The 23,060-nt window shown below is 32.3% G+C and overlaps 1 long non-coding RNA gene across 1 annotated transcript in view; it reads left to right on the top strand.

Moving 5' to 3' along the window:
* LOC117338929 overlaps positions 1-18,310 on the top strand; it is a 44,685-nt gene extending 26,375 nt beyond the window's left edge. The window contains exon 3 of the long non-coding RNA XR_004535052.1: positions 18,101-18,310. This is a non-coding gene — a long non-coding RNA (uncharacterized LOC117338929). The remainder of the gene's footprint in view (positions 1-18,100) is intronic.
* Positions 18,311-23,060: the final 4,750 nt, after the last annotated feature.

The following is a 23,060-nucleotide window of genomic DNA, read 5'->3' as shown; positions in this document are numbered from 1 at the left end:
CTGTCACAAAAACATCTGAGTTGATGACCCGAATTTGTAGTAAACAGTTCCTTTAATGTTTCGCCCAGGTAAATGACCTACATAAGAAGAGGCTATCTTTCATGACATTCTTTAACTACATCACACATACATTACTGTGGAATGTTACCAATATCTTCTCTTACATCTAGTTTGCACTATGAATCTTTATATGCAATCACAGTTTCCGGGTTTTGTTGAAATGAACAGAAATGTAACACGCATGTTTGAATGTATCCAAATTAACATATCATTATCTAAATACGTTTTATATGGAAACCTGAATGTTACAGGCACATACGTAAGATATTAACTTTTTAAAGAAATTCATGTCGCGTTCTTCTTTATTCTACAAAATCTATATTGCCTTACGTAAAAATTAATATGCATTCCTCTTAAAGAAATCCTCCTCCTCCTCCTCCTCCTCCTCCTCCTCCTCCTCCTCATCATCATCATCATCATGATCATCATCATCATCATCATCAGTAGATTATCGAAATTATGCCAGCATGCAATGGTTTTTATCCAAGCTAACAATGCTAAAGTTTTACAGAAATTGCATTTGCATTTGGGCGTCTATATTTATTTACTCAATATACCACTTGTAAACAGATACAGGAGATCACAGTGTGCTAAAACGGTACATAGGTCTCGGAAGGTTTCAACATTTCTTGTAATTAGCCACGTGGAGGCTTAAAGTGTTAAACCAGTACAATGCACTAAATCCTAGCTTAAATGATAAAAAAGATTTGTCAACGACATGGTATAGCATTCACATACAACAAACATTGATGATTTTCCAATACCATGGTGATAATGCTTAGCATATTATCATATTCTTTTATTTAATGTAAATGTATTACGATACATTATGTTCATTTTCATTATTTTTTCTCTCAATGTCTATTTAAGCACACCATTTTAGTGTAACAAAACTAATTTGACACTTAAGATATATTTAAATGTTTAGATCAATCATAAATTGTATTGCATGACTTTCTGTACTTTCGATCTGAGCCTCACTAAAGAGTCCTGCGTAGGCGAAACAGTTGTATGATGTTGATTTTTTATGGGTTTTTTTCCTACAAATATTGTATATAATACTAAATAGTAATAATACTGAATGCTAAAGTATATGCATTAGAAAATCTAACAGTATAAGCTGAATAAAAAGAATACTTTTTTTCTCATACAGAAGCATTGCTTAGAGCTTTCTGCTGCGGTGTACTCTATCTCGAATTCTGATACCAAGATTTTTTTAAGCATTTTCTTTTCCCACTTCAGATTAAGTAGAAATAACAAATCTTTATGAGTAGAAAAAACCTGGTTGGTGGTTAAGGTTGTGTTGGAGCAATGACCAGATGTTCAGAAAAAATGATAATTCAATTAAATAGTTCACTAGATTATTCGTGTTATCTTAAAATATATAATACAGAAGAAGATAATTATGGCTCAGTTAATGGCATGTTATAACATCCAATTAGCAGCTTCCTCATTTATGAACTAATGTAATTTGCGAAACCACTGTTCATTGGAATTGTTAAAAAAAATTCTCTGTTTTTCATTGAATGCGTTTATCCATTAAAATCACATTTATATTAGTCAAATTTGTGGCATACAGGTTATAAGGCAATTTTCGTGAGCAAAATAATTGTGAGTTTTCTTTTTCAAAACCCTTCCCATCTGTCATGACAAAAATTTAAGAATTATAAAGCAAACATTTTGTTCTCGATAACAATAATAATATTTCTAATATGATGATATTATTTCCGAAATTCGTGTCAAATCTTTTGCAATGAGTAAATGTGTACTGTAATTTGTTTGGGTGATTGATTGATATTTAACTTTTCTTACCAAAAAAAATAACCCAAGGAAAAAATTATGAATCTGCAAGTTATTGAACAATGCTACTTAACCTGAGTATGTTTCTCAAGGTGAAATCGACATCAATCATGTTACTTTAATTATACAAGTTAAACAGTGTGATTTTAACAAATACGATATTACTCGAATGCTTCAACTCCTTATTATAAATTCAATGTTGACCCAATGACATAAAAATTTAAATTCCTGAAAGATCTTTCACCCTACCTGTTAAAAGACCGACCTTCGTCTCATAATGTAGGTGTTAACATTTCCACTGATGTCAAACGTCCCACAAAGTTCACACGAGACCTGGTCATTAAGAGAGAACTTGAATGACACTAACTACTTCATATTATTGTAAGCGTTTTAGAGAAGGCGTGTAATTAAACAAGTCTTAATGGAAAATATGAGGTTTTAGCTAAGGTGAACCACACAGATATTTCCCAATGAACATTCCACTTTGAAAGATAGTGAATTTGATTTGCTTAAAACCATAGCTACGATTCAGTAGGCATTATATGCGTAGATGTGCTTATGTTTGTTTAGAATTATTTATGTAATTAATGACAGATTTCAATATCATATGAATGATATTTCTATCGGGAAATATACAGAAACCACATTTTTGCATTGATATTTCAAACCACAAGAATCAGACAAAATATCAATTATATTGAAATAATAAAACCAAAATGGATAAGCAACTGATGTTTGGTACTATATTAAAAACAATTAAAGTGAATTTTTAAAGTTTATATGATTCAAAGTCCTTCCTCGCCTTATAAGGTTTGTTCAGGTGGATGACTTTTTAATTTTAGTTGATATTACTTATGTCACCTCCTCGTGCGGAATAGACTTTAAAAAAAAAAAACGTTCGTTTGCATCTTGCATCTTATTGATGGTGATGTTTGTCATTTTCTCATGTAAGCATAAAATCATTTCACCTGCAAACTTTGAATGAAATTAATTTCCTCTCAATAAGGGTAATTACTTCAAATACATTTTACAGTGATCGAGATGTTTGTTGTACTTTCTTCTATATCAAATTACACTTAAACCCGACTACAATATCCTAACATTCAAAGGGAAATTAGGAATGGGTATATATTAATGGGTAACAATACAATTCACTAGTAATGATGATGAAGGAATCCTATTCATTATACAAAGTATTGCATAACATTATTAATTGGTCTAGGGAAAGGGTGGATAAGGAGGGGGGGGGGGGGGGGATTTGCCGGAAGAGCCGCGGAAATCATGTGTAGAATATCGCCAACTTTAGTAATAGCAAAGCACAGGTATGTATACCCATCAATACAGAGAAATTATTGATCATTAGATCTGTAAAGATTATAAGTGAATGACCAAACCAAAACTGATGATATAACCAGACTCAATGTCAATTGCTAATGCAGTACAACTTCCTTATACAATCAGAAATACAATTTGCTATAGGTTCTAACGAACAGATGCCTCTAGTCTCATGGAATCCGATATTAACAAGTATTATTATATCATATATATATGTTTTTTTACAATATTCTTAACAAGTGATATCAGCATATCTTGTTTGGAATGTCATACTCAAGGAGGTCAGAACCATTAGGGGAAAAAACATGCAAATATGAGACAATATTTTGCATTTTCTCCCAGTGCAGTGGTTATTTCAAATAGCGCCTCGATTCATTTTAACACAACATAGAAACATTACGTGTTGATTTAACGTGCACACTCGAAAACATCATTCAATTTCACACTATTTGCTATATTCATATTAGAACATTAGGTATGTCTGGATCTAGAAATAATCACAATGTTTACTTACGTAATCCTTATATTTACGTTATGATGTAATTGTGGTATTGTCACTGACAGTTGCCATTGATTTTGCATATCAAATGATTTCATATCTACCTAGTATGGATCAAAACGGTAACGAGTAAATATCATTCTCTCATTTCATTTTACGAGTGTTAACAGCTGTACATGTCGTGGGATATTGTGTTCGAAATTTGTCTGACGCGTTAAGGAAATATCTTACCCAGGCTATTTTTTTTATCTTATGACATCATCACTGAGATAGATTTTTGTGTCAGCAGCCAAGCTTTGCTCCTTCTAGTGGTCAAGTAGCTTTTTGTCCATCTATTTCGCTGTTGACACTAAGCCTATTAGTGAGAAGAGATCCAAATAGCCACTCATGGACGCTGTAGTGCTCTGTTCGTAAAAATCGAGTAAATATGGCGTCATCTTAAAGGCAGATGAATGTCAGGTATGTATTAAGATTTCAAGGAAGATTTCAGAATATGCAGACATTTTTCTTTTATCGATTATCGACACATCTGAATATTCATTCCTTTGTGACGTTTGTAGCAGATTAACACTAATTAAGTCACGTGATTATTATCATTCATTAATTTTTCATGTTCTATAACAATACTGGTTTATGTGTAGATCTTATAACATCAGGTTGTTTTTTTGTTTTAAACACTCACTTTATTATAATTTCTATTGATTTTTATTTGACCCATGCATTTGATCTTTTTAAGGTATTTTTTAAATTCACCTTTATAAAATTTATTTGAGATTTCCTGTTTCCAAAAATCTGGACCAAAGCTAACCTTTTTTTGTAAAAGATGCAATTTAGTCCTATATTACAAAATTTTTATCAGATAAACATCACATGGTGACATTTTTATTTGATGACTCTTTTCTTGTGATAGTGAAACTTTATCAATCATCATCGTGCATCAATGCAGGATATGTCATTACTTCTTCGTGTTTTACTGTCTGTATAGAAATCGACTATATACATCAAAATGCTGCTTGCCTGATCACGACAAAGCGATAATATTAAATTCGAGCAAGGCTGATATCGAAGTAATTAAATGTTGGTTTATGCAAAGTCATGTTATAAATCAAACGCTAGTTCCAAGATACTTAAAACGTGACATATCATTTTACTTTCTCAACATAAAAAAAGGAAAAGAAAGTTGCCATGGATCAAATATGTGTATAAAAATGTTTATTTTTATCATTTCTATTATTTACATATTTAAGATTCAAATAAATTATTCTTTAGCATCACTGCAATGATATGATACCTATCATTCGTATTAATAAATTCGATTAAGGTAACTTGTATGACGTTAAATTCTAAATAACAGTATATCATACCTTGTAAACATATAGCAGTACAGAGGAAGTAAAGCCGCAGTGGGCTGCCTTCACTCATTGACATTATATAGATTTTTATTTGCCAATATACCGAGGGAAAATAGAAAGAACTGCAACTAACATACGACCTTGATACATGTGAAAAGGAAACTAAAGAATACGGATTAGGAATTCTTTTCATTTTGTTGTTGCTTTATATACACCACGCTCAATATGAACTAGCGCTGTGACCAGTTATTATTTAATTGTGACGTCATTTGAAAGGACACATTTCATAGATATTCACGAACTGAAATGATGCCTCATAGACTTCAAGCAAATGCGTAACAAAAACAAGTCCAAAATGTAATTGTCTTTACATTCATATAGAGTTGTTTCTGAAATGAGGTATAAGGGCGAAATAATTAATGATATAATTTAACAATACATATTAGACAATGTCTTTTTTTTCTTTATTGACATAATATCTCATTTCCCTGTTGTGTTGTCTATCTGTAACAATTTCTTCATTTCGCCGATTATTTTGTTAAATTATGTTGACATTCTTTTTTGTGGATTTTGTTTTCATCCATCTATTCATTGCATAAGTTTAATCTTGTACAATAATAAAACAGTACATAGCAATTGTTCGAAATAATTTAATGTAAACCCGACATGGAAACAAGAAATTAGAAACATTTGATGCCAACGCATATCTTCAAAACCTTCCTCTCTCTGACCAATGCCACTTCAACAAAGTTCTAAGATGAAACTGTTTTGTCAAATGTACCTTACTGACTCTATGTTTTTTTATTCACAATCAGGATAATTGTTCTTTTTTGAATTCATCTTATGGCTCTTGCTCTGATAGCAAGACAGCAAGAACATTGTCTTGCTTATCCGAAGTCTGTGCAAGAAACATTGACGATCGATTACGTGTGGTATTGACAAATTGAGCAAATAAAGGGATCATCCACATGACGCCCTCGGGTGGTAGCTCAGCCAAGGACTAGAAACCAATCACGGTGATGTGACCTTCACGCGTTGTCGGAAGTGTCATCGAATCGATGATGAATAGGGAACACACCAGTTCTATGCCAATTCACCAGGAAAAGGCAATGACGATCACTTAATAGTATTTGTGGAATTTATCTTATCGAAAATTGCTTTACGGTGTTAGATAACCCTTCACGAGAATCATTGTTTCTAAAATTAGGTATTTTAATTTGACGCAAAGTAAAATCGTGTCTGTTTAAACCGGATCTTGCATTACGTTGATATCTCTGTAAATCGACCGTCAATTATACATAAATTATTTTAAATTCTTTGTTTATGGCCTTTTTATGTAACCAATTTGGACAACCAAGAAAATATTTTGCATCACTTTTTACATCATATACTCAACACATTGAGCACATATGGTATTTTGTCCCATGCAAATGTGATTAGTATAGTTCCAGTTGTTGGAAAATATTCTATAAACTATAAAAGATATCGCCCAATCTTAGATGAAACTTTAAGGTAGTTTGGTGGTTGCATATAAAGAGTCGACGATCTAATGAAATTTAGGTGCGACTTTATATATATATATATATATATACACTGCCCTCCAAAAGTTCTGTTACACTTGGAACGTTTAAAATCGAATGGCTAATTTGAGAAAAAAAATGCTGTAATATCTGTAAGATAGTCCATTTGCAAGTGACGATTGCACATTATTTGAAAAAATACCTCACTTCTTTGAAGTTTGGAGAGGGAATGGAGGGTCCTTTTTTCCATAATGTTCAGAAATGAATAAAAATATGGGTTTTTTTACTGTCACAAATAAAAGTAGTTATTTAACTGATTAACGTTAAAAAAATGTAAGAAATGCATTTTTGAAATGTATACTAAACAAAGAGGGAAATTGCAAGAATGTTGCATTTGGAGGATTTCCATTTTAACAAAACATATGCACTGTTGAAAAATGAACATGAACATTTGAAATCATGAACAAAAACATCATAAGAAGTTATGATTCTAACAAACTGTAATAAAGACTTGATATTAACTTCGCTGCATTTTACGTAATAATTGTAACAGGACTTTTCGAGGGCAGTGTACATTCTCAATAGTTGTCAAAGCCCTATCCGGGATGATTGAGTTTATATACACACTTTAACCAACATGATAAGGGATCTTCTGTTTTCTGACGATAGAAATTGCTCTGCTGGTATGAATAGCATCGAGGAAAAGGAAAATAACCTCGGCGAGAATGTACATTCAGGTGAATCCGAGGGTACCAACAGGGACGCTACCAATTGTTCTTTAACATTATAGTCCGGAACTGAGACTGTGGATGAAATGGTAAATCCATTCACCATTGGCTGAACCAACGCTCAACGAAGGTGTTTGAAGGAAAATGGAACTAACATATTTTTATTACTTTTAAGGAATGACACATGCAATAAGTTTTAAACAATACAGTTTTTCTAAACTAATTTAAATTCATGCCGATCATTATTTTCTCCAGGGGTTGAATATTGGTATCATAATTTGAAAGATTTGAAATAGACAAGACACTTTAATAATCTGGTTTGAGCAATAATGTGATGCATGCTATAACAACTATCGTGAAGTTTGATGTCTAAATTATAAATATGCACATTGCTGGGACGAATATAAGAAACAGATTCTGATGATATTGACAAGTTTGCATTAATATGTTGAGAATGACATTTTAAAAAATTCACATATGGACAAATATACATGTATACGATATACACCAATTTAGACAAATACATTGTATATAGTTCATGAAATCAAGATACACTTTATGCTTATATTATATCGGCGAAACAATGCAAATGATTATGAATCATTGAGAGGAAAAATATTATTTGTTCTCACCTTAAATATTATATAATACAATATTGATTTATCAGATGCAACGTAATACTTTATTGGCGAGAGAAAGAAATCAGTTCTACAACGAATTGGAAAACAAAACAAACAAAAAATCTACAACGGGATGATAATTATTGACGGGTCGTTACCGCAAAATTCTAAAATTTATTAAAAAAAAAACAAAAACACTTCCCCATTATATGTCGGCTGTCATCATCAATGCATTAGGGACCGCTAGGTAAGGCTGGATATTCTTGTTACAAGTGGAAGAAAACAAGAATAGTAGCACGTGACTATATGCACGAACATTCTCCACGACACTTCGTAATCTATTAATTCTAAAGATAGCCTCTAAACCAAATTAATGTCTCTGACTTTACCGTTTACCTGCATGCTTAGCTTAAATGTTTAGGAATAGTGACACATGATCAGTGTTAGTGTAACCTTATATTAATATTATTGCAACCTTATATTAATGTTAGTGTAACCTTATATTAATGTTATTGCAACCTTATATTAATGTTAGTGTAACCTTATATTAATGCTAGTGTAACCTTATATCAATGTAAGTGTAACCTTATATTAATGTTAGTGTAACCTTATATCAATGTAAGTGTAACCTTATATTAATGTTAGTGTAACCTTATATTAATGTTATTGTAACATTGTATTAATGTTAGTGTAACCTTAGATTGATGTTAGTGTAACCTTATATTAATGTTGGTGTAACCTTATACATATGTGTATTGATGTTAGTGTAACCTTATATTAATGTTGTGTAACCTTATATTAGTGTTAGTGTAACCTTATATTAATGTTATGCAATATCCTTCTTAACTCGAATGTATATTGTACAATAATCTTTTTTATTGACATGCGTTGATCAGAAAAAAAAAAATATATATTATATATATTTTTCAAAAAAGATGGTATTATAATCAAATAATTCTGGGAGATTATGTTGTATCTTGGCAAATGATACCACAGTTGTCTCTCAGAAACGCTGAACAGCAGCATCTGCGGCATTAAGTGCTTTCGTGTATTGACTCTTTATTCATTAGAAAATCACATTATAAGCTTACTGGTTACTTTACAGAAGCCACAAATACGAATTCTTTGTCCTAAATAGCCTAATCTTTAAATTAATATATATACTGATCTATTCATATATAAATTGCAGTCGGCACCCCTTTGTATATGCTAATGACAAAGCCAACTTATTAACAAATGCACAATTTAGAATACGAGCTTCACTTATCTTTCGAAAATCCCAGAAACTTAAAGGGATTTGATTTCTTTCAGATAATGACAGAACACGTTGAGGTACAAATTGGATTGTGAATGCTTTGTAATGAAATTCTACAAACAAATTTTCTTAAGACATCGGTTAGTCGTCAATTGTAAAACAAGATAAGAAATATGAAAATGACAATAAACATGAGAAGAATGGTACCGCTGTTTGTTCTAGGTTAAATGTATGTCCAAATATGTTATATTGTGTGGGAGAACGCGTCAGAAGTTAGAAGCTGCTGATTGTCTTTATCTCTGAACTGTTATCACTTCCATTTCACTAACGTGAAAACCCGTAAGAAACTTTATTGAAATGGTCACTTGTGAAGCACTTATCAGGGTATAGCTGTTTACAATATTAAACCTGTCGGCCACACAAAGGGATTTATTCCTATCTCCCCACACTGTAGCAGGGGTGTAACATTTCAATTCCTCAGCCAAGTTCCGCGCTCTATAATGGCTTATTGAAACCAACTTTGTAACATGTTGTCGTATTTTTTTAGTTACGAAGATATTTTCCCATTAGTTATTTGATAAATAAATTTGTCAGTACAAAGTCGATGTTTTCAATATCGCTTTCAGAAATGAGATTGCTTTTCTAATTAAGGAATGTATGGGGTGAAAATGGTGAGAACGATGGTTGATTTTTAAATTATGTCGGATTTAGTATTTATCTAGAAATTGCAGTTAACAATGATATGATAAATCCTAGGGCTTTTTATGCCTTGTAAGGCCAATCGATTCTGATAAAACGGTGCAAATGTCAAATAAACAGATTTAGAGAGCCTATAAAAATGTTCAATGACAAAATTAGCAAAACAATCACGACACTTCGAAGCCGATATTAATTGGTGTAGGTCTTGTAAAACATACGAAAATTGCATTTCGTTGAATATTTATTTGATAAAGAATTCGTTATGAAACAATTATTTGCCGAAATATACAATTTTCTCGAAAAGAAATAAAATTAATGAGACTAATAAAAAAATAAAATGATTTAAGTACATATTGACAACTTAACTTTTCTTCATGCCTTTCAGCATGTTTATAGGGTTATAATTATTGTGCCATTGAAACAGACCTTTCTAAGAGCATGGATGTGGCGCAGTGGTAAAAGCTGCAAGTATTTGTGGCTAAACGCTTAGATGTCGTACATAGTGAGTTCCAGGCCCAGTCAGGACACGAGTCAAACAAAATTGTCTTCTTTTGTCATTTGTGTAAGCATATGATATATCACACATATAACACACTGTACCATAATATGCACTATGCGTTGTTGATCCGAAGGTTGAAGATTTTAATTTCCAGTCGCAATAAATATATAAATATATAGAAATATACTGTTTTGAGTACAAATACAAATATGTAAATATATTTGGTTTAAAATAACATATATATTTGTCATCTTCGACACCTTGTTTATACAATCATGAGTTGTAAACAGGAAGTTCGATGCAGAATGATAACGTTGTTCCAAAATAAATTGAAACATAACTCAATCATAAAATTGAATTATAGATCATAAATTATATATTTAAACAAATTTATTTATTTAATGTGTAAACATACAGCAAAACAACGACTTTACTTTCCCTGAAAACCTTGATTCTCCTCCCGTATATGTAGGTCATGGTGTTTTTCGTGGATTTTCCATATTTGTCTACTTTTACTAATCAATCCCCAACTCACATTTAATTACAGACCATATATCATTTCTCATATGATTCTCATATGATTTAAGTTAAACATCAGGACATAATGTTAAAATTAAGAATTACTCTAAAAAAGATAGTAGGTAGTAATTTCAGCGACACTTTTGTCTTGTTTTGAATTAATCTAAATGTCATTCAGTTCCTGGATATCTATAATCTTAAAAAATGCTTTATAGCGTAGAAATGCAAGTATGAACAAACAGGTTACGAAACATGCGAACAAACTTTGATAAAAGGTGAGGTTTAACATTGAAAAACAACATTAAGATCAACGCCTTGAACAGAGGTATGAATGTCGGACTCTTTTCTACAGGTTGAACCGAACATTACATGTGTATATGTATTGAAATGCATCATTAATTTTTCGAATATTGCAAACGTATGAGTGAACCAGAGCCATACACACATTAAATACAAAACCAACCAGCGGGGACTTGTTGAAGCGGAACAAAAGAGAAACATTTTATAAAAATTCATTGGAGTGTAATTACCTAAATGAAATTCGAGAATCTATCAAGAAATGATGTTGAAGGATAAATTGAAATTTGTAAATGAGCCATTCATAATTACATTTATACATATATATTAATTCGTAAGACGTGGCACACTATGTACTTAAAATAGGCCGAACTATGTTCAGATAACATAGCTATCCATAAATTGAGTTAATCATACTTGTTAATTAAATATCCACATAGAATACAAAATACAATTATTCAATATTTCCTTTTCTACTAAAATCGTCTAATGTTAGTTCATCAACATCCCTGTATTTACGCACTTTTACAGTGACTGTTCTCATTTTTGCTTAGGGAATAAGTTTCATTCAAATCAGGGGCAATATCTTCAAAAAAAAATTACTCAGACCTTAAATCATTTTAACAAACTGGCTACTATAAAATTCAGAAATGTAAATGTTAGCCGGCCGAATGATCTCTCCTTAAATGAATAAATATTAAAATTGTGTTAAATATTTTAAATTTTACTTTCAATAAAATTAGCTTCAGACTTTAAATCATTTTAACAGACTGGCTACTTTAAAATTCAGGGAGTCTGAAATGTTAATGTCAGCCGACCAAATTATCTCCCCTTTAATGAATAAATATTAAAATTTAGTTCAATTATATTTCTCAGGTCATATGACGGTTGACATTGTTAAAAATGCATATATATAACCAAGTTAAGATATATTTACATATATTGTACAAGATTATAATAGGTAAAATATACATAATCAATCTTTTCTCATTGCATACCGTACCTAACAAGTACATTCTTTATTGTCGTACCTGTAAAAACATAATCTTTGTTTATTTTACAACAATTGCAAAAAGTTATATCAACATATATAGATCGATGCTGTTGGCCTTGATGGAGGAAACACCAGGGGTCTAACTGCTTCAGGAAACCACAGTTCCCGGAGAAAACCAACGCGGTCTAGCATGTGACCCCATTCATTTCTCTGTCTAAACAGGTAACCGCCTAGGCGAAGAGAAGAGTGTTACCACTGTGCCATCCGACCACCATGCATGCATTCGAACATATGTCAGACAGAGTTTCGTTAATCCAGCAGATGTTTATCCGGATTCCTAGCAATCCACCCAATATATTTAAACATTACCCGACTCATTTACACAATTTAAAATTCTAGGTATTTTGCTGGAAAATGAAGCTGATATATCATCCCAGCTCTAGAGTTGGTCTTCACCTTTGAGCAATAAAAACGAATATAAGAATTTCTTCATCGTATTTGTGAATCACTATTGTAATATGATTATTTCAAATAATTTCATTGAATGATTCAAGCATACGATACAATGTCAATTTCTTATTTTCCTTTCAATTCGTTATGCCTTCATTTTTATTTGTGACGTCACAATATGTCTCCAGTATTCGAATTACTACTCAGAACAATTACCATCAGCTACATATTGATTTAAAGTACATAATTTGAATTCATTTCTCTTCTATATACAATGATCTATGCACACTTTTTTTTTTCTCTTCGTGAATTGGTGCTTTATTGAGCTATACAATGGTATATTTGAATTTTCAACGTTCTAGCTATTAGCTATTTGTATATTTTTTTAATGTAGTAAACATTAAGGAAATTGCTATTGCATGTATATTGCATTATATTAGAAAATAGTTTCATAAATAATGGGTAAAATATCGCCATGGCCCACATTCTTCAATTCACCTTAATTACAAATTATTTATTATGCAGATTGTCTTTGGTAAGCAAAACACTATATTGAAATAGTGATGTTATCCAATACATACAAAAAAATTAGAGTCATATAAAGTCATCACTTTTATTTCAATTTGTAAGGTAATGTCAGAATACTTACTTTCATACCTGAGAAGTGTATGGAGAATTCAACATGATGAACATGGAACTAGAATGGGAATGACCAGTAACAGAATGCATTGAGAGAGCAATGTGTGTGGGGAGGGAAAGGGAAGGGCATGCTTTATATTATTTAATTATTAATCATTACAATATCAATACCAGGATTTATGTAAATGGTACTAATACAACACAGTTTTTGTTTGCTTTCGGTTTGAAACATATCTGATACCACATCATGCAAATAATCAAGTCCTTATGCAACACTTACAATCACATGTACTTGACGCACAAACCATTGTGTCTCTCCCTTTTTAGCAATGTCCTCTTACCCTAACACTAATCATACTTTATCTTGTGTATCAAATCTCGCATATCAGGGATCTATGATTCTTTCATGAGTAAAAGAAAAGTTTGCTACAGAGAGAGTACTGTTTCTATATAGAATATATTTTTATGTATACATTTAGTTTTTGCGAAAGGATAGATTCGAGAATGAATCTCCACGTCAAATTAAGCAAACTAAATCCAACGCGAATACTCAGTGGTTTAAAGCAGACATATACACAACAGTTCAGATTAATTCACAAGGAGACATTTGATATTTTTAACTACAGATTCACAGATGCACAACAGAGCTTATTAAACGCCCGAGCTATTTAGTGCTTGGAAACACCAATTAGAAACTGAGAGGTCAATTTCGTGACATACATATAATAAATATTGCGCTAACAACATTTAGACAACAAATAACACGCAAACACCTTTGTTGCATTAAAAAATACAATTGTTGATATTACCAAACGATGAAATATATACCACAGATTAGATGACACACTACTACCGGTTTTGCTATTAGATAAATATCATTATGTATGCATGAACGTGTTGGTGTGACACACTCATTTGACTTGATGACAAATGTGACTAGGAATTTAGACAGAATTCGATCTTGTAGTTAGTATGCCTAAACTAAACTTAACTGGGGCAACTTTTAATATTTATATCACTATCAGGATTTTGTTTTTTGAAAGCAACAAAATATAAATTACAATTCCAAATTCATTAATCCGTAGAAATTGTATTATAACAATGCATCAATATACTCTAGGGCCGACTTCACATCTTAGTTGACATTGCCTTTATTACCAAATACAAATGCATTGCACTTAGAGGCTTCCTGCAATTTCAACTAGTGTGAGCTATCTCAGTTTAGTGTGTTGTAATTGATCACAAACTGGTAATTGAACTAATATGACAAAAGACAACCCATGTATATAATCTAAAATATACCAATGTAATAGCATTGCAAGATGTCACGAAGAAAAAGCACTCAAGAGTATTCATAAAAGGCTAATAAAAGGCGAAGTGACGTAAGATAACGATTCAACACATATTTCCTTGTGAGAAATGGAGTGAGCTGACGTGTTCGATGCTGGTTGACATGCCAGATGGTTCTGTTGCCGCTACACCGGTCGACACTTTGAAAACGTGACATCACCTGGTTTGTACATGGCAGGTATTGCAATTGAACAAGGAGACAACTTTTCAACAATATCCATCAGGTTTGTTTTATTCGACTTATAGTAAGAACAACGATTTTGCTCTCCTAATTTAGATTTGACATTTCTTTTGACCAGTTTTCTGAGCCGCTTCTTAGGTATCAACATTTTGAGCCCCTGACATCATTCATAGAAGGACGAAACAGCTGTATGAAAAAGTGCTTCTTTGTTTCCACCGCATCTACCACTTAATATGTATAGATGATGTTAATATCGTTTTAAACAAGACCTTCATGCGCTTCGGTTTCATTATCTTTTGAAAACACACATCCAACGATTACAATTTTACGTGTATCTCTTTTTAAATTACACAACATGAATACAAGAAGCAATTTACAGGTAATTTATTCTGTAACCCATCAATATAACTACCGATATCATTGTTGATAGTCCTCATTACCTCAGTATGTAAATTAGAGTCAACGCCTAAAATTAACAAACTATTTTTAAATATATCACTATTATATTTACCGTAACCTGAAGCATGATGCCGGTTTTTATTTCCGTTGTAAATCAAAGTGCCCTTATACTGGTTGTTTAAAATACCAATTTTCCTTTTCAAATTAATAATATTTAGACAGCGGCTAGTAATTTGTGTCCATTTAGTATATCAGTTTGACGGAGTATCTTCATTTAATCCATTTTCATATCACTTTGTAATGATGGATACCGTACAGACGTTTCAGCATCAGTAGCAATCATTTGCTATTATCTGCCAATTTTGTCCCGTTAGCGGAACAATCGACAAATACTATTAAGCGACCTGTCAGCGGGGTGTTTCTCCTAAAGACAATTTAATACCAAAATTATACAGATATACACGAGGACAGCTTAGGACGCTACCTATAACTATTCCAGTTCTGAATTAATAAAAATTCTATTTTGCATTAGAATATCTCAAACTAGCAATAAAATAGCAGGTAAAATTGAAATCTCAAATTGATTTTTGTGCGGGAATATACAATGCAAATAATGTATTACACCCTGAAATATGGTAATATCTAATATTTTGTGCTGTCTTTATTCGTTGCTTCTGTTTTCGGTTTTGTTTTATCAATTAATTATTGGCGTTAATTTTCGCCATGAAAGTAGTGTTAATTCTATATGTATAATAACTTATCCGGAAAGAGTAGTAATCCCCTCGCAAATAATCACGAATATCATTCTACGTTTAAACTATTTAATAAAATTAAGTGAGGGTAAATCAAACATGATGTTAACTCCATACTTCTTGGCACGTTTAAAATTATAAAACAGAAATTGAAAACGGATGTTTTATTCAACTGTAAAAGCGATAAAACGAGAGAGAAATATAAAGAAAACATTAACTTAAAATGAAGTTTTACACTACTTGGTCGCAATCGTAGCTTAAATCATATTTTTACAAAAAGAAATAAGACACATTATTATGAATATTATGAATAAGTTAGTTTTCGAAAGTTTTCGTATTGGATAATTATGAGGGATAAAACAAGGAGACGTACTTTAGTCCTTCTATTCGAAAAATACTTTATCATGCATAAAAATTAAGGAAATTGTAAGAAACCTTAACCACGCTCTGAGCTGATTTCATAATTTACTTGATATCCTATCAGCGCTAAAATATCAACAAGTGGTATGCCAAACTTTTTAATTTCTTTGCGCTTAAAACTGTATTACCAAACAAGTGAGATTTTCTATATTCTACTAATTCTTTGCTCTTTTCACTTTACAGTAGACGTTCAAGAAGGCCCTTAATGCAATATTTTTGACAAAAATATTGAAAATATTCGCTTACGAAAAAAAATATTGGAGCTTCAGCTTCTCATATATATACGAATCCCACTTATATAATAAACTAAACATTGCATATACGTTAGTCATTATGACGTCACAATTAGGTGAATAAGACTACGATCAAATGCAACTAATTACTATAGAACAGTTAATTGTTAGGAAAACCCGTCAACAATATTTTCAACAGATATTTAAATAAGTGTTTAAACTTTGATTGATATGTATACAATACTAATAACTTGAAGCAAAGAATGGTATGTGTTACACTACATTGGCAAATCTAAAGACATTTGACGGCATTTTTAGCTAATCGCTAACATCAACCTTGTATTTACATTGTATATCAAGTATTATCTGAAATATTAGCATTTCAAAGTGTGCGAAAGACATTATCAGCTCTCCTGTAAATCTCTGTGATCATTATTAAGGAAATTCTATCTAGATCTGGGGAATTAAATTCAGTTGACAGAGGCATGTTTGTTCCACAAGTCTTAAATAATCCTACTGACTTGACATTGTTTACAAAAGCCGTGAACACATGTAGGTGTTAAATGATATCAATACTACACATAATGTATACCTGATAATTCATGAAATTAGAAACGGGACAGGTATATTTGGAAGTCAATATTTAATTTGAAACAAATACCAGGGCGAACAGCAGAAATCGTCATAGTACCAAATGTCAACGTCAACGTCAACAATCTTTCGGGAATAGTCAGAACTTTGCCAGCATCAAGGCTTCAAACTTGCATCATTTTATCTTAATGATCCATTATTTAAATCGGGTTTGTATCATACAGAATCTTCAAAAGGATGTCTATCAACATTTTGTATTGAAATTCGGAATCTCAGTTCAAGAACTTTGAAGGCATGCATGGAATTCAGGATTTCCCTGGCGTGTTTGCTCAAGATGGCAACACTGACGGAGGGAATGAAATTGCAGATTAAGCCCCGGCGTTGTCAAAGGTTACTGATTCTAGTTGTCAGAATGTTATTGTTTCAACATTTATAGCACCTTAACCATATAGAGAGTCAGATGATACAGTTTTGAACAAGCGATACATAAACTTCTGTAAACAGAAAGTCTGAAACCACACACCCATCCGACGTCAATTTTACAAATGTAGGTCTATGCTGGACAGTGATATGAATTTTCTTACCTTTATTGATGTTTCGGATGTTATGTGATGTTTCTAAAGTTAAACCCAGTTGTTCAAACAATCACAAGTTTCACACTTCTGAAAATACTTTTTTCTCATAGGTAATGTAAACATTACTCCGAACATTGGAGGTATGTTTTAATAGTAATATATATAGAGCAACACCAGAAAAATAAACAGACCTTTAGTACAAATATAAAAATATTACGTGTTTTTGTTTTTGTTTTTTTTTTCAAAAGAAGTTTCTTTTTAATTTACCTGCCTCTGTATCATTCCAAAAAAGTAAAGCTTCCCTTCCAGTAAAGACGGTTTTTTTACTTACAGCAGAAATTGTGGAAGCCGCGACTAATGGCACAGGACCAAGAAAATGAGAAAAAGTGACAGGAACAATCAAGAAGCTAGACGGCACAACACAATGGTTTCAGAAGTAAAATGAAATGAAAACATAAATTCAGTTTAACATCGGGATTGATTTTGCGGATTTAGAGAAAAAAAAAGGTTTAACTGTTTTGAAATAAAAACAACTTCCTTGCATACATAAGTCTCTGTTTTAAGTTTTGAAATACAGATAATGACGTCAATATATATCATATTGTCACAAGATGCCATCAAGATATATTTTTTTTATCTTTGAATTTAATACATTTTTCATTGATTATTTTCTGTTAAGTGCTTTTGAAAAATCTTTGCTTTGATGAAATATCTTTATGTTATATAGTATCCATATATCAACATTATTGGTTTTTATCAACATCCAATACAGGGTTAATATTAATCTATAATAACGAATGATAATATTTTTTGTAATTGATACATAGGTGGTTAGCTCCCAATAAAAGTCCGTTTCTATTACGGTCTGAGTTATATGAAATATCGTATCCTTATACGGTATCTTGTAAATCAGGGACTTATTAAAACAAGTAAATCATCTCAGCGTGTTAAGAGGAAGTGTCTTTTGTGACATCTATGCCGTATCATGTGAAGATTTATTTTGAACTGTTATTATTTTTCCAACCTAAGATTTTCACTGTCCTTAAAACCCAACGGGGTGCTTTGTTGTACAGCTTAAGATAGCTAACGGGATAATGTATATGTGCCGGGCAACAGGGTTCCAACTAGTAAAACGTGGCCAAATGGCATTTTGCGTTTGTTTTAAATTTTGAATAGAAACGCCACTACACGTAAGAGGAGACTTGGATGCATTCAAATTCTGACAGTTATTGACAGGCAGACGAAAATTAAGTGGATAAGTTAACGTCGTGAATATAGGGCGTGCGCCAGAAATATGGGATAGATCACAGCAGACACAACTTGTCAGGCTCTGGACAGATGAGACGTGATTATAGCGGGAAAAGTTTGGACGCAGACACTACTGGGTGAGCGTCATGTATCATAGGCTTTGATTCCTCCATTCCACTCTTCCCTTGTTTCCGTCTCTCTTTGTCCTTCCTTCCTTCGTTCCTTCCTTTTTTCCTTCCTTCCTTCGTTCCTTCCTTCCTTCCTTCCTTCCTTCCTTCCTTCCTTCCTTCCTTCCTTCTAATTTCATGAGTCTGAACAGAAACATTTCACTAATTGCAATTAGGCAAAAGTACTATTGTAATAGTTAATTGAGTGATTAAGGGTGGGCGATTTTTTAGTTTCATTAATCTGAACCGTAGCATTTCGCTAATTTCAATTAGGCAAAATTACTATTGTAATAGTTAATTAGGTGATTAAGGGTGGATGATTTTTTAGTTGTGATCTACCACAATGTGTTGACGAGTATAATAAAATCACTCCTGATCGTTTCCTCCTTCATCCCTACTACACTGGGTGCGGCTTATGCAGTATTAGGCCTTTACTGCCGAGGTTAGGATCTGGACATGCAAGCAAATCCTTTATAACACTATCTGGCGTTATGATTATCGGATCATATGACATAAACAGTCGCACAACAATATGAAGCGGTTCGCCTTGCTGGCTGTTTTACTTGATGGTGAAGTGCAGTTTGCCCGGATCTCAATAGAGAGAAATATCACCATATAACGTTTCCAACACGGTATGGCAAGACTGATAGGGCAATTACAGCCACGTTATATCGTTTATTGCCTGAGCAAATGATTCCCAAATTGCAGGTTAACATCCCCTACAGCCAGGTCCACAGATACCGACAACATAACAGCGACCTCTCGCGGCGTTTAGTATGGGGATGATTGCTGCAGCACTGGATGGTACGGCTAGAACGGTAAAAGGTGAAACGGTTAGGCAATATCTGGATTTTTTTTGTACATGTATGTACATTTGTTAGGATCAGTTCTATGTGTCATCAATGCCACTTTCTCATGTAAACCTGTTAGAAACTTGATGCAATTTGCATATCATATTTAGCTGCCTCATCATGGACGATAACCAGATTGAGGTCCACGCTGTTTGGCAATTTGGCTTGGTTAGTTTAGGTATATTTGACAATAACAATTTACGTGAAAGCTTTTAAGGCGAATAAATGCAGTTGTAGTAGTGATTTACTCAGGAATCACTATCAATTGACAAATAAATTCTAGATAAGATATTCATGATGAATTCTGAATGAAGAAAAAATATTTTCCTGGACACAGCAAACCAACAAAGCTTTTATCAGGTGCTTCCTGATACGAAACCTATAATCTTTATCGACAACCTGATAGTATTGTCGGTTCCATGGATGAGGACTTCAGAGTGTAAAAGGCATCGACATATTTCAACATGTCAAGAACATGGACCTGAGCGAGTTGAAATCTTGTATTTTCTTTTTTTTTCTTTCTTAATCCTCATCACACAATAAAATGGCGTTTATCAAGGCATTGCTTTACACGATGTTTTACGAAAAAGACGACAAGAGGTCTATAGGGCTCCACCTGACTATAATTATCCAACTTAAGGTGTAGTATACAAAAATACCTATAGTAGCATGGTACTTGATTGTGCATAACGTTGAAGAATTTCTAATTCAAGCAGTGTTACAAAAACAACTGGAGAAGTTGTTAATGGATTTTACAGACATGACGTTATGTTATGTATTTTCTAAAAGTAGTTATCTTCTTGCTGAAGCTTTTAATGGTAGCCATCTTGTATTTAGACCGGAAAAAAATAATAGAAAACGAGATTATCTCAGGATAATTCTTTACTAGCTTCAGGTAAAATTGCACTGGAAGAACTTAAGAGAAATATTAAAATGTATTTCAATACGGTGGATATGGTAGACATCCTGGAAATTGGATTCCCGAGAAGAAGGAATACATTATTTCAGCCCACAGATATTCTTCAAGATCGGGACATCTCATCATCGAAGAGACAGGCACATCAGCATAAAGGAGAAGAAAATACATCTGGGCAATGTAACGGTTGGCTGATTCGTTAGATTTTGTTGACGATAAGTTGATGTAAATAACTATTTGTTTTATTTTTAAAATAAAAACATATTTCAAAATTGTGTCAGGACTTAATGTCAAACACTGTTTAAATTATCCTATTGCAGTACTTAGCAAAACATTTCAACACAAGACAAACAATAAAAAGGAAAGAACATATCAGGAATACAATATACATATTTTTGAGATAGAAAATCATTTATTTCAAAATTGTGTCAGGACTTAATGTTAAACACTGTTTAAATTATCCCATTGCAGTACTCAGCTTTTTTATAGGAATGTTGCTTTATTTGAAGGTACCATAATGTCTTCTACTTTTCCTGGTTTTGCAACTTTATTAAAAATAAAATAACAAGAGGAACCATTGTTCTAGTTGACAATGACACAAACAGACTACCATAGACTAAGAAATGTATTCCTCTTTGAATTATAAATATTGTTCTGGTATTAAGAGAAGCATGAAGAACAAAAAGGGAAATCAAAAGACGTCAGCCTTATTTCCAGTTATTCGTATCATTGGTTTGTGAGAGATTATGACACTGGAATTTTTGTAACTTCCAAATTTCTTTAACATGATGCATGTGAGAAATGAAGTCAACGAAACTAAACAAACTAACCAATTACATCTTAAGTATATTTCGTGAACACATTGCTTGTATAGGGACAAACGTACTTGATACTATATGCGTCACGAAGTAGAAAGAGTGTAAAAGAAGAAAATGTCACTTGTTTCATTTCGCGAAGACAGTCCGACATAATTGTTGTATGTACGATTTGTGTGTTAGTATGTCAAGTTCCGACTATTGTTATGTTGTATAAAATGTCATGTTTTCAGGTCAGTGTAGACTACATACGAAAGCATTCAAATTCTTTCTCATGGGAAAACAGAGAAAGAAACCGTACACAACATCAAAGAACCGCTGGGTGTAAAACGCAGTAATAGAAAGTTCGGTCTGTCGTCCGTTACATGCAACCTAGTCATCTTTCAACCTGCTCCATTAAAAGTGAAATATTATCCTTGCGTCTATTGTTTGAGACACAAGTATAATAATATATAAATTTCATATATTACTTTGCTCTTTTCCAAAATTTCCGTGCAAAATGATATTAAATTATTTATATATTTTATATCGTAGTGTAATAGGGAACAATTGCAAGTCATACCTTCCTGTTTTTCAGTCAATAATTTCTTCTTTTATTTCTGTTTTTTTTTAACAATAGAAAGTGAAAAAGAACTCAATACACAAAACACACACGTGAACAAAGTTTATAAACGTAATAAATAAACATTTGACGCCAGCGTTTGAAATACTGAAAATTCGTTTGATTAAAGGGAGATAAATCTAGAACTAAACACACGAACTTTTGTCTGCCATGAGATGCTCCAACTACAATGTTCGCGATTATTTTACAAATACGAAAATTTCCTAATGGATTTTTTATGGTTACGAAATCTTGTTTATTTTTGTATCTATGTTTTAGTAATCTTTTTAACACCATGATTCCTAATTAGTGAACCAAACAGATGGTGTATGGTGGATGATATTGACTGGTTAAGATAGTTTCACAAGAAACATTCTGGGAACCTTCACAAGGATTGATGTAATGTTTGAAACCTACACAAGAACTGATGACATTTTTGAAACCTACACAAGAACTGATGACATTATTGAAACCTACACAAGAACTGATGACATTATTGAAACCTACACAAGAACTGATGACATTATAGAAACCTTTACAAGGATTGATGACAGTATTGAAACCTTCACAAGGATTGAAGACACACAAGAACCGATGACATTATTGAAACATACACAAGAACTGATGATATTATTGAAACCTTTACAAGGATTGATGACATTATTGAAACCTGCTGATATATTAAAAGCTTTGCA

Source organism: Pecten maximus, chromosome 1 (genome assembly GCF_902652985.1).
Source record: "Pecten maximus chromosome 1, xPecMax1.1, whole genome shotgun sequence".
NCBI classification, from domain to species: Eukaryota; Metazoa; Mollusca; class Bivalvia; order Pectinida; family Pectinidae; genus Pecten; species Pecten maximus.
The sequence above is the reverse complement of the archived record's forward strand: the minus strand, read 5'-3'. Positions and strand labels throughout refer to the sequence as shown.